The 16440-nt window shown below is 39.0% G+C and overlaps 1 pseudogene; it reads left to right on the plus strand.

The window, feature by feature from the left end:
- Positions 1-5527: 5527 nt before the first annotated feature.
- On the plus strand, positions 5528-14926 carry LOC117377325 (hatching enzyme 1.2-like; annotated as a pseudogene).
- Positions 14927-16440: the final 1514 nt, after the last annotated feature.

Consider the following 16440-nt stretch of genomic DNA (forward strand, 5'->3'; position numbering starts at 1 on the left):
TATATTCGACTGGTTCAATCACTTGAAAGTGTTTTTTGTCATACTGTTTGCGCTTGTAAGAAGTAGCAAGTGGGCCTTCTTTTGCTATAGCTTTTAACAAAGGATTAGATGATATTGTGCAACTCAGTTCTTCAATGACATGGTGGTCTGCACAGATGTTATGTTTTCCAAGAGTATCTGTGATGATCTTCTTTGATATAGGCACAGATGCAGAACTGATCAAATAATGAAGTTCAGAAAGCAGTTCATCAATTGCAACACTTGGAACATGATAGCAGTTTTCAAGCTTCAATAAAAGAGATGCTAAGTTCAACTCTATAACATCTGACAAGCCTTTATCCTCTATGTCAGTGGCTTCAGTGTCATCACCACCTGCATTGCTGTCATCAGCAAGGGTCCCTTCTGAAGCAACACAAGCTGAGGTTTGGCTTTCAATGGTGTTCACAATCCCTGGTTTAAAGTCTTCTAAGGTGTATGGCGTGTGCTTCCGGGTTTTATGCGACTTGAATGTACCATAGATATTTGTTTGGTAAGAGCAACCCTTAAACATACAATGCACTGTCTCACTACTTTTTAGATGAGTGTTAATATGAGAAAAATACTCTTTTTCTGTAGCAAGACCACTAAATGTACACAGATGGCAGCTAAATGTTGCAACAGTTATGTGTTTTTGTGTGGATGTACTCTGCTTGTATGGCTATAAAGAGTTTTAAAAGTCTTGAAAGTACACGGGCAATACATGGATATAATGGTCTGGAAACATGAACTAACTTGTAGTGCCTAAACAAACGCGTCCTTGTTGACACCACCTTCTGGCACAATTTACACTGCCACATCAGCACATCTGTGGAAAAAAGACAAAGCATAAGACATATATTTTTCAATAGCATTTTAAATATTTTAATTAATATTTTTGTTATTTTATAGCACTGCCTTCTGAAACTGGATTCTCAAACTTTGAAGCTCACCATGTATAATTGGACTGTGTAATAAATTAGCTATTTAGCTATAATCTTGTGCTTTATGAGCTTTATCTGTCTGCACATTGGCCCTCCAAATACAAAACTACTAAAACCCACATTTGAAAGTTTATAAAATCCAAATTTCACAAATTTCTATCTGTGTAGGTAATTTTATCTTGTCTTATAAAAGACTACATTAGATACATGTTCAATAATTTCATGATAACTCTATACATAAAACTAATTGATTTGATCATTAAAATATGCAAACAAAATCTTATTACAAAATGGAGGGAAGATTTATTATTTGTTCTACTTGTAATACAACGGCAGGAGTGATCCTGCATGCTCAAACCCTATCGAAGTATTTACGAAAAGATAATAGCCGAATTCCTTATTCAGTCTCCCTCTTCACCGGGATACAGCCCGAGGCTCCGCAGTCACGTCATTGCGGCGGTTGTGCCTGCCCATCGCCGCCTTCGCACGCATCACTACAGCTTTCATTTGGCCTCCGCTGGTCTCCGCTCACACACACACCCACCGACCGACCGGTCCGCCCCGCGCTCATACATTCTTCCCATTCTCCCCCACGCCAGTGTAGCACGTGCAGCAGCCCCAGTCTGTAGTGCAAAAAGTATGCTAACCAAACTATTCCCTCAATTTAGCGTTCAATACATGCTCGTGACGAATCATGAATATTATATACAGCCGAAATGTCTGGATAAATAACGATATAAAGTATATCAAAGTTAATAAAGTTTTATTTACCAATAAATTTGAGAGAAAACTCCAAAGATGGTCAGGTCTCGTTGATCAGGGCAGGTGAAATTAGCGCATGCGTGTGTGCTCACATTTGAGCGGGCAAAAAAATCAAATCAAATACGGAATCCCAGAAGGACATAACTCAAACATTTTACTTAAGAGTGTTAAGTAATCCCTTGCATACAGCCTTGAGTAATGCCAAATATTGAATGTATTTCATAATATTTACACAAGCATGTCAAAAATATGTGAAAAATCAAAGTGTTTAAATAAAAACTACAAAATACACTTTAGTAAAAGTAACAGCCACAATTCATTTTTTTGATTGTACAAACGCTTAATGCATGATGGGAAATGATGTCCTGAGCACACGTGCATCAACAGCTGATTGGATGGATAGATAGATAATTAAAGGAATAGATATGTGTTAGAGGGATTGTGTGAATCTTTTAATGAATGTTAAAGAGTTGGATAAAGTTCAGATTATGTTGAAATGAGAGTGATTAATATTTGAATACTGGGCAGAGAATTACAGTGTGTGGCCAGAAAAGCTTAAAGGTTTTGTCTTATTTTACATGGTTTACATTTGAATGCCTTAGTTTTGCAATACATTGCAATGATTTTTTTCAGTATTATAATGAAGAAAATATTTGAAGTACAGTTGTCTGAAATTGCATGACATGTTGATTTATTTGCACTTCAAATAACATTTTTTTATATATTTTTTTATTTTTGATACAGTCTATAATTTACTTGTAAACAAATACAATATAGTGGCAATCTGTTAAAGTGACATAAATGTTAAAGGTTCACATCTGTTGTGTTTTTATTGTTTTAACATAATAAGTAACGGCATAGTTACTTTGCCTAGTTACTTCTCCCAAAAAGTAACTGAGTTACTAACTCAGTTACTTTTTGGGAGAAGTAACTTGTAACTATAACTAATTACATTTTTGAAGTAAGATGCCCAACACTGCTCACGTGTACTGGAATTTCAGAAAAACCTGGAAAATAATTGTCCTGTTTTTCAGATGTATTTCAAAACTGATGAAAAAAGGGGGGGAAAGGCCAGATGTTCTGGGAAATATCAGTTTTGTCCTTGAAAATGTCTCCACACTTTGCTTTGCATTATTGAATATCAGATTGCCACCAATACAGTAACAAGGGTAGTTACATTTTTGAGAAACCTCTAAAATCCACCAAATTGCAGGAAATTACATTTATTTTGCACAACATGTCTTGGGTGAGGATCCCCCACCTATATTGTTTAATCTTACCTGTTAAGAAAGCCATCAACACTTACAGTGGGTATGGAAAGTATTCAGACCCCCTTATTTTTTTTCAGTTTTTGTTATATTGCAGCCATTTGCTAAAGTCATTTAAGTTCTTTTTTCCTCATTATCCCCTTAGAATTCTGTGTCATTTGGTGAAATTGCCTTTCTTCTGACCTCTCTAAATTAAAATAATGACCGTAATTGAACCCTCAGTAGTATATAAACAAGTTTGGGGTCTTTGTAAAGGTAACACCCTATAGTTTTACCCACAGGTGTCAGAATCATTGTACTGTCTGCTGAGCATTTATACACTTTGGAACACACATAAAAAATGATTTTTCTCATCTTTGCCTAAATCTTTTGTTAAAATGAAGGTGTAGAAAGCTGCAGTAAGTAGCTGGGGCAAAAATACACTATATCTCATCTGAAAATATTGTTGAGCACTCACATTTCAAATTTGAGGACAATAGCTATAAAAATGAGATTTTTACACTCATTTTATCATTAGTAAATCCAGGCGTTTTATGAAGGGACTTTTGATGTATCCAAATTTATTCAAACTTCTCCAAACTTATCCAAATGGAGACATTTGGGGAACGTTTGGAAAAAATGCAATAATTATAATATTTTATTGACCTCTTGATGGTGCCATAGAGTAAATGAATCCTTATGAAGTGTCGGTACATGTGTCGGCACAGTTGACTAAAAGTGTCGATGCTTCATGGGGCTTCATCTCACCATCACTACCTGTCAGTCCTGCGCCCTTTTTTGCACTTTGTCCCCTCCCTTCTGTGTCTGAGCCTGGGCGGAGAGTTTGGCTCCTCCCGTCCACACCTGGACCTAATACGCAATCAGCTGCACCTGGGGAGGATAAGAGGAGCCAGGACCTGACACTCAGCACCAGATTGTCTGTGCATCTTTGTGGTACACTTTGTTTGCCTCAGTTCATGTTTTTTTTTTTTTTTTTTCACTTTTTGACTCCTGCTAAATTGGATACTTTTGCTCCTCACCAGATTCTGCTCTCTGGATCCACTCCGCTCTTCAGTCTCCGACTCTGCTCTCCTCTACCGGTGCTGTTCATCTCGTCTCAGACTCTGCTACTCCCGCTCTACTTCTGGACCACGGCAAACACTCCACTCTCAATTCACCGATCGATCTACCGTCATATTGCACTTTGTAAATCTGTAAATAAACACTGTTAAACCTTTCCCCGAGTTCTGTCTCTTTGGTCCCTCCTGTCAGTCGTTACGACTTGTTTATACAATATAGTCAAAATAAATATATAGTAAACAAACACGCACTGCAAACTGAAAACGCACTATATAAGATTATGGCTTCTTCCTGCTGTCTTCTGATGGGTCCTGCCTCTGCCAGCTCCAAGACAAGTTTCTCTAAAAGCCTTTTGGTGCATAAAGGGATTTTACCCTTTGATCTACTGTGTCCTTTATAGAGAATTAAGGCCTTCACAAAGTCAATGTCCAAAAATGATGAAAAGGTCTTGTACCATTTCTTTGTTTTGTGCAAAATGTGGTAATAGCTGATGAGCGCATGAGCTGATGAGCGCATCTGATAGGTCAAAAACACAAACACCTTAGTAATGTTATGGCTTTCTTTAGCATAAATCTTTATTTGTATTATTATGGATCATTTTGACATAACCTTTGTAATACCATGAATGAGTGCACTCAGAGGAGCCTCTAGAACTCTGAATAATTGGGAATGAACTGTCGACAGTAAGAACAAATACCTAGAAATGACATGAGCTGTTTTTTAGTTTGAGGGTTTGGAATGTTTTGAATGGCTGCAGCCCGTTTGGTAGGAATAGTTTTGCCTTTTTCAGAAATCACATGACCCAGGAAAGTGACTTCCTTTTTAACAAATTGCAATTTGGAAAGGCTAGCCTTGTGGCCATCGGCATGCAAATGTTTCAGAAGTGACACTGTGTCACGTTTACACTGTTCCTCAGTAGGAGCACACAAAAGAATGTCATCGACATATTGCAATAGACATGTGCCTTGGGTCAACTCAAGTGGAGTTAATGAATCACACAGCGCTGCATTATACCACGTGGGAGCATGAATGAAACCTTGACACATCCTAGTAAATTTGTACAGATTGCCATCATATTCAAAAGAGAACCAAAATTGAGAGTCCTTGTGCACTGGGACTGAGAAAAAAAGCATTTGCCAAATCAACCACAGAAAAAAACTTTGCTTCAGGTGGAATCTGTGATAGAATTATATATGGGTTTGGAACCACCGCAGCAACTGGCTCAACTGGCTCAACTGCTTCATTCACAGCTTTAAAATCTACTGTGAATCACCATTTTTGAGGTTCACCAGGCTCACATTGCTTTTTGACTGGAAAAATTGGGCTTCAAATGCCCCCAGATTCACTTGGGACAATAACACCTGCTTTGCACAAATCATTGAACACAGGAGCTATACCTGCCCTAGCCTCAGGGCAAAGGGGGTATTGAGGCCTACAGGGACGCACGTTAGATCTAGGCGTGATTACCACTGGCTGACAATGGTGTATGAGGCCTACATCTGTGGGGCCTTTCGCCCAGAGATCAGCTGGAATACCCCCCAGTTCTGGTATAGCTTCTGCTTCAGCCTGGGACAAAAAACAGCCTGTCTCAGCACTGTTATCAGGGAACACCCAAACACACCGGGATGCCTGGAGGGAGGAGGGATAGCCCATCCTCCAGGCCTGAGCAGAGTGAGAGAATGAAACAGTGACGTCACTGGTCTGTGCCCAATCATTGGCAGCTAAGCATTGCTCAACAAACAACCCCACCCCAGTCCACTCAACTTCTTTTGGTTTAGATAACGCTATGTAGGGGTGAGCATCTAAAAATAGAACAGGAGCCTGCAGAGACTGTGGGTTAGACACAGAAATAGCAGAGTACTGATTTGACCAGTACAAACATTCAGTAACTAACACATCCCCACTACTCTCAACCCAAAGTTTTTCAAAATCCTGAAATGCCGTCACAGGCACATCAACAGAACACTGCATGTCTCCCACATCCCTCAACTCTGTGCTCTCTGTTGGGCATACTCTGTCAATTGCCAAATCAAGTAATAGTAGTAGTCATTTGAGGGGGGGAGGGGGGGCATTTCCAGTGAAAATCATAACTGGGAGTTTGACTTTCCGTGTGAACCCCTGTGAAATTTGGTTGAGTCACAGCCAAATCTTTTGTGGTTACAACTTGCAGACCGTTTGGTGTGGAAACTAGACAAAGGCCCAATCTGCACATCAAATCGCCTCCAAGTAAATTCACAGGACATAGTGAAGAATAGAGAAAGGAGTGCCTAAATGAATTGCCCTCAGAGTCAGAACAATGCAAAGGAGAAGTGAAACGTTCTCTCCTTGTGTTACCAGATGCTGCTTGAGAAAACGTAAACCGACCACTCCTCAACCCAAAGCCATACTGTCGACAGTTCATTCCCAATTATTCAGTTCTAGAGGCTCCTCTGAGTGCACTCATTCATGGTAATATGAAGGTTAGGTCAAAATAATCCATAATAATACAAATAAAGATTTATGCTAAAGAAAGCCATAACAGTAACAAGAGTACAAAATTAAGAGGGAGTGAAGTAATATCTACAGATACACAAAAGGCTCTCAAGTCACTCACTGTCTTTACGCACCCATCATGCTCCGACTGTTTAGAGCAAACCATGGCGTGTCCTACATCGTCATGTTCCGCTGCTCACTGGCTGTAAGGGAAAAACATCACTAAATGTGTGTAATGTAATTGGTTGATTCTACAAGGGGGAGAGTGAGGCGTAAACCTTCATCTGTAGCATTGATTCTCTGTCTGGGACTCCAGTAACACACAACCCCCACCTTATTGGCCAACCTTGATGTCAATCGCAAGCTAACACATTTGTTTAGCACTGAGGAACAAAGTTGGCACTGTGAGAAGTTCATTATGCCTGACACTGACAAAAGAAATGCAAAAAAGTGACAGAGCAGATTTCACGTTTGTAATACTTTCCTGCAGCAGATTGGACATGGAGGATCTAACTTATTTTGTGGACATAACTTCCTGACTGGATTATATTCTCTGGACCTGTATGGAGTGAATGAGACTAACTTTGTGTGAATATGTTTATGTTTAACAGAACCAGAGCCCTCAAAGCTAAGTGAAGTCCATATTCATATTTTTGGCTTTTCTGTAAAAACGGCTTTCCTGTCAGCACTGTGGTGATTGTAGGTGAAAATTGATTGCATATTTGAAAAGAGGAGAGCCGTAGATTTCGCTTGATGTGTAGATTGTTTGTGTGAGTGACGCAGAAATGTATGTACATTGATGTGAAGTTGTAAAGTAGGACGGGCCGTCGGAACGGTAACAGGTCAATGTACACACAGCACCCCAATATTGACAAAGAAACACAAAATTGTTGAAGTTTTTGCAGATTTATTAAAAAAGAAAAACTGAAATATCACACGGTCATAAGTATTCAGACCCTTTGCTGTGACCCTCATATATTTAACTTGGGCGCTGTTCATTTCTGATCATCTTTGAGATGGTTCTAGACCTTCACTGGAGTCCAGATGTGTTTGATTATACTGATTAGACTTGATTAGGAAGGCCACACACCTGTCTATATAAGACCTTACCACTCACAGTAGTGATGGGCAGATGAAGTTTCATGAAGCACTGAAGCCTTTCATCCAATTGGTTCACTTCAGCGCAAAGCTTCTTGAAGCTTCATTTGCTCTAGTAGGACATCTACTGGACACAAAAATATCAGTTTGCATGAATTTGAAGTGTGCGGCATTTTGCAGAAAGAATAAAACTGTCAGCAAAATCAAGAAGTATGCAAAACATGTATACTGTAGTGATGGCAGTATACTCTGTGTGTGGGTGTGTGTGTGTGTGTGTATATATATATATATATATATATATATATATATATATATATATAATATTCTGTGTGTGTGTATGTATATATATATATATATATCCACCTGAGACCCGAGCTTTAATCAAATAAAATAAAAAAGTAAAATACAATAAAAATAATAATAAAAACAAATAAAAAATAAAATAATTAAATTTAAAAAAAAATAAATAAACAAAAAAATAAATATTCTAAACTCTTAAAAATATTCCAAATTGAACATGTTCTTGTTGCTGTTCTTCTAAAAATTTGCACTGTGGCCTAAACAATCCAAAATGTGTTGTCCACAGATGAGGACGCCAGGTCTCAGGAGGATATATATATATATATATACACACACACACTGTGTATATGTGTGTATGTGTGCGGAAAACACCCGCTCACAGGGCACAGATGAGGCAGGCATACACAAGAATGCCCCTGCTAACTAATATAAATACACACACATATACATGGGCATACACATTTTTCTGTCTCTCCTAGTATTGAAGGGGGTCCTCCAGCCTTGCTTCATCATGTAGCGTTGGACCTCAATACGTCCCCTCCCCTACTCAGTACATGCGCCGAAGCCTCGATACGGAACGTCACATCACTAGCTCACAGTGCATGTCAGAGCAAATGAGAATTGTAAGGTCAAAGGAACTGCCTGAAGAACTCAGAGACAGAAAAAAAATTCTGCTGCACTTAAGGTTCCTAAGAGCACAGTGGCCTCCATAATCCTTAAATGTTTGGGATGACTTGAACCCTTCCTAGAGCTGGCCTTGATGAGAGAGGTAAAGAAGAACCAAAAGATCCGCCTTGGCTAAGCTCCAGAGATGCAGTCAGGAGATGGGAGAAAGTTCTAGAAAGTCAACCATCACTGCAGCCCTCCACCAGTCGGGGCTTTATGGCAAAGTGGCTCAACGGAAGCCTCTCCTCAGTGCAAGACACATGAAAGCCTGTATGGAGTTTGCTAAAAAGAAAAAAAAAAGTGGCTTCAGGACAACTCTGTGACTGTTTTTGAATGGCCCAGCCACAGCCCTGACTTAAACCCAATTGAGCATCTCTGGAGAGACCTGAAAATGGCTGTCCACCATCGTTTGTCCACCATTGTTCGTCCACCATTGAACCTGACAAAACTGGAGAGGATCTGCAAGGAGGAATAGCAGAGGATCCCCAAATCCAGGTGTCAAAAACCTGTTACATCATTCGCAAAAAGACTCACGGCTGAATTAGCTCAAAAGGGTGCTTCTACCAAATACTGAGCAAAGGGTCTGAATACTTATGGCCGTGTGACATTTCAGTTTTTCGTTTTTAATAATTCTGCAAACATTTCAACATTTTTTTGTTTCTCTGTCAATATGGGTTCTGTGTGTACATTAATGAGGAAAAATATTAACTTAAATGATTTTAGCAAATGGCTGCAATATAACAAAGAGTGAAAAATTTAAGGGGGTCTGAATACTTTTCGCAACCACTTTAAGTACTTGTATGTTAATTGTAAGTGGACATGATTGGGTTCGCCATGAGTTTCAGAATTTTTTTTTGGTGATCTACATAACTAGAGCTAGTGCGAAATAACTGAACTCCAGGTGTAGCCTTATGCTGCATATTTACCTTCTTTTGTATGCAGTTTTTATAATAATCTTTTTGTGGATGCTGTGATTATCTAACTAAAAATGTCCTGGAAAATGATTTCAAGCATTGATTGCACGGCTCTGTACACGTTTTCCCGGCTAAGGTTCCCACACGTTTCAATGAGGCAAAAAAAATAAATAAATAAATATATATTTTTTGTGTCAATGATATGATTAAGAAAGGAGAAGGAGATGGACCAGATGTGGAGCTGATGGTCTTTTTTGTTTTTCTTTGCGGGGGGGTTAGAAGATCCAAAAGGTTCTAAAGGCCTCTCTAAGGGGGCTATTAATTTCTGACGCTTGCAAGAACATTGGAGCGGACCACAGCTATGGCAAATCTTGCTGTAACTGTTCTGTAGAAGTTTGGACAGCTCAAGTAACAACACAATCTCCTGGATAAAACACAATGATGGAGTGATAGAGGACACTATTCAAACATTTTTAGTTTCTACCTTTGGAAAAGCCAAATTTTAAGTTTTATACATATAATTTTTCCTGGGTGCCCTTTGTGGTGAGAAACAATAAAGCATGTTTCAAAAGTAACTGGCTTGTTTGTTTGAGACCTATATCTGGTTAAAATAAAAAGTGAAATTTTCACAATCTGTATATTGTGGTTATTCATGAATAGCAAAAAAGTAGTAAATAATAAATGTGTACTTGCCATGAAAAACACAACTCTTGAGATACAGGTGTCTGCCAAGAACAGAGTTTTAGCAATTCAAAATGAAGGTAGCTCTTTATTTATTTATTTTATTTTATTTTATTTGTTTATTTAATTCAAGACAGACAAACATAGTGACCAGTCATATACAGTGGTAATAAGACCAAGACATAACAAGACATAACATGGTTTGTAAATGAAGGCAGTTATTTATAAAGGTAATCTTTTTGGGATACTTGGAGGTTACCCTCCATATGTATATTTACCGTTGTGTACAGTATCCTTCCATTATAGATAATAAATTGTTCTGTCACATGAATTGCCTTTTTTGCAGTATATTGTCTATATGGCACAGAGAAATCTTTACAGCGGGGCCATCTAAAATCTGTATTGGTTTTACACTGTGATTACCTTCAATGACTTCCTTAACTGTGGTTGTTTTTGCTTTTGATTTGTGATCATTTTTTGAAATACTCTTTCACTGTGTGAAAAATGTTCCATTTAGCAATGCACTTGTTTTCCTGGCACAGTGGCTGTGCCATGTGTTTCCTACAATGTCTTGCATGACCATTATTCGGCCACAGTGTTGGCGTCATAACCACACACACACACACACACACACACACACACCCACACACCCCCACACACACACACATATATATACATATATATAAGAGCTAGCAAGGAAAGATGAAATAGACCAAGAATCTGCTGCTGAAAGCTGTGCCACTGAGTTAATGACCTGTGCTTGGACTAGGACGTTCTCAAGTAAGAGTATGGTACAGCACAAGACATTTTTTCACAACTTTACAGTACTAAATACAATGACCCAGTGTTCCTCTACATTTAGTGTTTTGAAAACACACCATGATTATTAACTTTAGTGGGCCAGTATAATAAAATAAATAAATGAAATACAAATGTTCTATTGGCCAACCCATTAAAAAAAAGCAAAACTTTTTGGAGATTTAACCCATATTATAGGCCTACTGTCACCCACTCATCAAAAACCTGCAGTTATATTTTTTGCTTCATTCACAGTTGTTTTATTAATTCATCAATCCAACGTCTTCTCTGAGCACTCAAAAATGGCTTTGAGTTGGAAGAGGAAAACGGTCAAAGGGTTGTATGAGAAGAGGAGAAATGTCCCAGAAGAGAGAAACAAATTCAAAGTGTTTCTCGGATATTATTTTTCATCATGGTCTGCAGTGAAGGCACAGAACATGATTTCCGAGCATTACCCTAGGTTACCTTAGGTTTCACTGAACAGATAAACTTAACTCATTAGTTATTTGTTTATCCAACCATGTAGATCAGGGGTGTCAAACTCATTTTCACCGAGGGCCACACCAACAAAATGGTTGCTGTCAAAGGGCCAGATGTAACTGTAACATAAATGTCACTATGTTTTAATCTTGTTAATTAACCGTTTCTATATTTATTACTTATTCAAGTCACAAATATTGCATATGGATTTGCATAAACATGAAAAAATGACTGTTTAACTGTGTATCTCCTGATAAACTGGCATTTTAAGACAGTCATACCTTTTAATTTACTTTGTCGCGGGCCACATAAAATGATGTGACGGGCCGAATTTGGTCCACGGGCCTTGAGTTTGACATATGTGATGAAGATTGTAAAGCAGATGTTATCTAGCTAGCTCACCTTTGTGCATGGAACACGTGTGTGTGTGTGTGGGTGTGTGTGTGCGGCCATTATCCTTTGTGTGTCCTACTGTTTTGAATGCTCTTTTATTATGGCCTCCATGGAGAGGAGGGGATTGTCTAACTACTCACTTGGCCTGATATTGCTGCAAGGAAGCATTCATGGTAAATATTTATGGCTCTGATTTTTTTTAATTATATCCTCACATAATTTGTCAATTACAGTTTTGCTTGTTAATGTTCTGTTACATCAGTGAAATATACAGAAAATTTATCTTCTGTGTGTAAATCTTACCCCACCTGTAGATCAAACTCCATCATATGTGTGTCTGCTGACATGGTCTGGATGAACCAAAATGTTTGTTTAGTTGAATCACATAGAGTACACTATGCCAGCAAGGGAATGGGGATCCAGGTCAAAGGTTGTTGTCTGAACAAACAAGATCACAGTTAGACAATAGTTTACCTTTGAAATATACAATGTTCATCAAAACCATCTGATCCAGTAATCAATATAGTGAATAAATATCATTGGAGTACTTTGCTAAAGGCAAACATAGATAGTGCCCTTCAGTTCTGGAGAGATATTATAATAGTCCAACACCTGGGGCTGGAAGTGTGACAAAAACAATATCCCTAAAAAACAACCCACATATTTACTGTTCAGAATGTTCTGTCTGGTGCAATAACAGAAGAAGGCAAAACTATAGTAATGGGCCACTGTAGACCACATGGTAAGCATACACACCCGTGACAGGTAAGTCAAATGGCGTTTGCCGTCAAAGCTATTTTGACAACACAAATAGTTTTTTATGTCTTATCACAGAAGCACATAATCTTACCGTTGGCGACTGTGATGCACTGAAAAGTGAGCAGAACTTCTCATTAAGGGGCGGGAAGGTTCGAAAAAGCGAAGATGAAAATAAACGGAACCCATGCAGTGTAACGGCTGCATGCACAACTGGAGGAAGGAGTGAAGCAGGAAGGTGGGGGCTGCTGGGACAGTCTGACACATGAGTTCTTTTCACAAACTGACTAAGGTCCATCAAAATCCTCTAAAAAAAAAAAAAAAAAAAAGATATAAAACTACACAGCCCACACCGTAGCTTGGAGCTTGAAGAGGGTATAGCTGATGAATTCTCCATACCTCCAAAAACCCAGCATTTTTCTTATAGAGACTTTACCTTCAGCTGGGCTATTAAATATGGGATTTAGTGGGCTGTCAGGCTATTTAAACAGAAGGCACAAGACAAACAGTGCAACATGAGCCTGTTCCGCTGGGGCCTTGCATAACAATGACATAAATACACTTCCATGTCTGCGCCTTGGCTTTAGTGCGCTCTCTCATGACTGTCCCATATTTCATACTTGACCTCTCTCCTTCTCAGTCCATTTATCCGCTCGGCTGTTTGCTTGCCTCTCCAACCGCCTCACAACACCTTTTTTTTCAAGCATATTTTTATATATGGTAAATTATGTCTTTGTAACACCATTAGAGTGCTATATAAAGTCCACAATGACAGGCTTAACAGCAGATCGGTTCACATGTCTTTTTATTAATATTTGAAGCTTTCTTAAAATCTAATTTAGTGTGTCCTGGTAGTACTGGGAAAGCAATCCATTTTCACAGTAGTCTTTGATGTGCACTATCTGATAAAACATTGCAAATTGACCCCTTAGAAGTAAAAGGTTATGTCTCTCTTTTAACATCAATTTGCAGTTATTCTTCATTCCACTAGAAACAAAATATATATTTTTAGACTTTGGTAAATGTTTGAATTTCTTATGAGGAATTATTTCATTTTTGCTATGTAAGTGGTGAAAACTTAAATGCAACTCTGTACATATATACAGGAGTTTCAGGATGGGGATGAAGGGTTCTTTATTACCCAGGGCAAGAGGAGCCCTTAGAAAGTGTATAATGTGCATTCATCATTGAAATGTAGTGAAGGCCACCAAGATGGTTTGTACCAAGGGTCTATGGTTTTGTGCACACCCTTACTGCAGCCTGTCCCATAAAACTCTGTACAAACTCTGCCCAAACAGCATTATAAGGACAATGGACTGAGGTGTAAATGTAATACAAATTCTCCTACCATATCACTGCATGTCCATGCTCACCACTCCATGCTCCATGCTCCACTGTCTGTTGGGGATGTAATGATATCCACATCTCACAGTACAATTTAATTTTGGTATGAAAGCCATTTCTTTGTAAATGTCAGAAAATATATGCAAATCACTGGCTGTGTGATCTGCAGCTTGCTTTGTGCTGTTGTTGGTTAAGTCATTGTAATTTAAATCCTCTTTTCCAGGAGTTACCCTGAGTTAGGGCGAAGGGCAAACAACAAACAATCATGTAGTTTTTTGTTGTTGTTTTTTTTCTTCCAGAGGCTTGTCTCAGTCTCTGGTGTTAATTTCAAAGCTGGTGCTGTGGAGTCCAGCCCATAATCCATGTGGGACACACGTGTAGTGGACAGTATAAAGAGGCTGGCTCCACACAGTAGCACATGGAGCTGCTGTTGGAGCTAAAGATGAGTCTGTGTACCTTTGTGTATTCTGCTGCTGCCATCCAAACCAGGAATGCTATGCGATGCTAATGGGGCCAGAGCTGCCTGTGGCACAAAGACGCCAGTGGTTTGGTGACCATTCCCTGGCAGCTATGAAAGGTACCTGATCAGCCAGGTCATGGAAGGCTTCCACAGCAGCACCTGTATACACTTTGTGCCACGTCAGAGCCAGCACGACTACATCGTTATTGAGAACCAGAGATCAACCACACCCTGGGCTTCCATGACAAAAAGAACCAGAGCGGCCGCCACTCCTATGTCACCGTCAACTGGAACAACATGAAGCAGCAGATGGCCTACAATTTCTTCTTAAAGTCCACCAATAACCAGAAAACACCCTACGACTGCTCGTCTGTCATGCACTACGGAAGAACGGCCTTCTCCATCAGTGGACAGGACACCATCATCCTCAAACCTGACCCCAGCATCCTCATCGGTCAGAGACAGTGTCTGTCCTTCTCGGATGTCCAGAGGATCAACCTGTTCTACAATTACTAGAATGCTTCTGTGCCACATCCAGCTTTCAAATATGTGTGATTGTATTAAAGTGTAATGGTGATAAATAAATAAATATAAAAATAAGTAAATAAAAATAATCAACAAAATTATTGTTAATTTTACTTTTTTTCTGTATAAAAAAATGTAAGTAGAACCAGTCCAGTAAAATTACTTAACTTGACCAGACCCAGTTGTATTATGATTTTGCTGCCCATATTACTGCTGCCTGGCAGCTGTTTGGCATTGTGCCAGCTTGGTTTCCTGACAAGTCCAGACTGATATCTCGTATTTTTTTTATACTGAGGAATATGAAATACATTCCTCAGGATACCAATGGAGGGCATGGAGCCCATGCAGGCAATTTTTCATAAATATAGAAAGCAGCATACAAAACAATACACTACAACTTCACAACCCTGATGTGATGTGTAGTAATTTCATTAGCAGGATGGACATACTGCTCAGACTCTGAAGGGAGAATGACAGGGAACAAAGGAAGGGGATCTCATAGTGTTGAAATGAAACTGAAACTAATTAAACATTTCAGTGTATTGTTTTCGGAGAATGTAGCATTTTCAAAACAAAAGGTAACATGGTGATCTAAATATATTGACTGTCAGCAATTAATACCACTTACAAGTGTGATACTATTGCCAAAATTACTAGCAATTTTACATAAAGTCTTACATCCAATTTCACATCAGAGGTACATAGCCGAGCGATTAGGTGATGTGAGTGCATGCTACAGATCCTTCTCTATATTTCATACCTGACCTCTCTCATTCTGAACACATTTATCCTCCATATTTAGATTCTACCGTCGTCGCTTTTTTCCCCATGTGTAATTTACGATGATCAAAATGGGCATGTGCATGTACCATGCCGTGTCGGGATTTACTTTCGCTTCCGAGAGCAGTGCTATGTGTAAGTGAGCACCTGCATATACATTTAAATGTGTTCATAAAGTAATGCATCAAAGGAGGAGTAATACATTTTAAAGTGATCCAATAATATCCAACAGAAGACCTACGGAAAGAGGAAAATCAATTTGAGGAGCTGCGTAATCCTAGTGGCATGACGTCTTGTTGTGCTTTCATCTCTGATCGCGTTAGCATGCAGGGCAGTATACAAGCGTGCACGGCTGTCCTTGTTTATGAAAATGAAAACCTCCCTTCCGCTGTAGATCAATAGGTAGCCAGCACATGTTTGCTCTCATGTAATTAGATAGGGCCCGCAGCCCAGTATAATTCATGCATGGACATAGATCTATAGCATACAAGGATGGTTTGCATAAAGTCCCCAGTTTACGGCAGCCTGTAAAATAACTTAGTGCCTTGGTTTTGTTTTATTGAAGCTATTTGCTAAAATGCTCTGAAACGGTAGGTTGACATGTGCAATATCAATATTTCATAACGTGTGAGGTGAAAGTCACTATTCTTACCACTTTGTGGTAAGATGTATTGTGATATTTGATGTATCTTTTTTTGTGCATATGTGCATAATGTAACATTTAT

Source organism: Periophthalmus magnuspinnatus, chromosome 10 (genome assembly GCF_009829125.3).
Source record: "Periophthalmus magnuspinnatus isolate fPerMag1 chromosome 10, fPerMag1.2.pri, whole genome shotgun sequence".
NCBI lineage: Eukaryota > Metazoa > Chordata > Actinopteri > Gobiiformes > Gobiidae > Periophthalmus > Periophthalmus magnuspinnatus.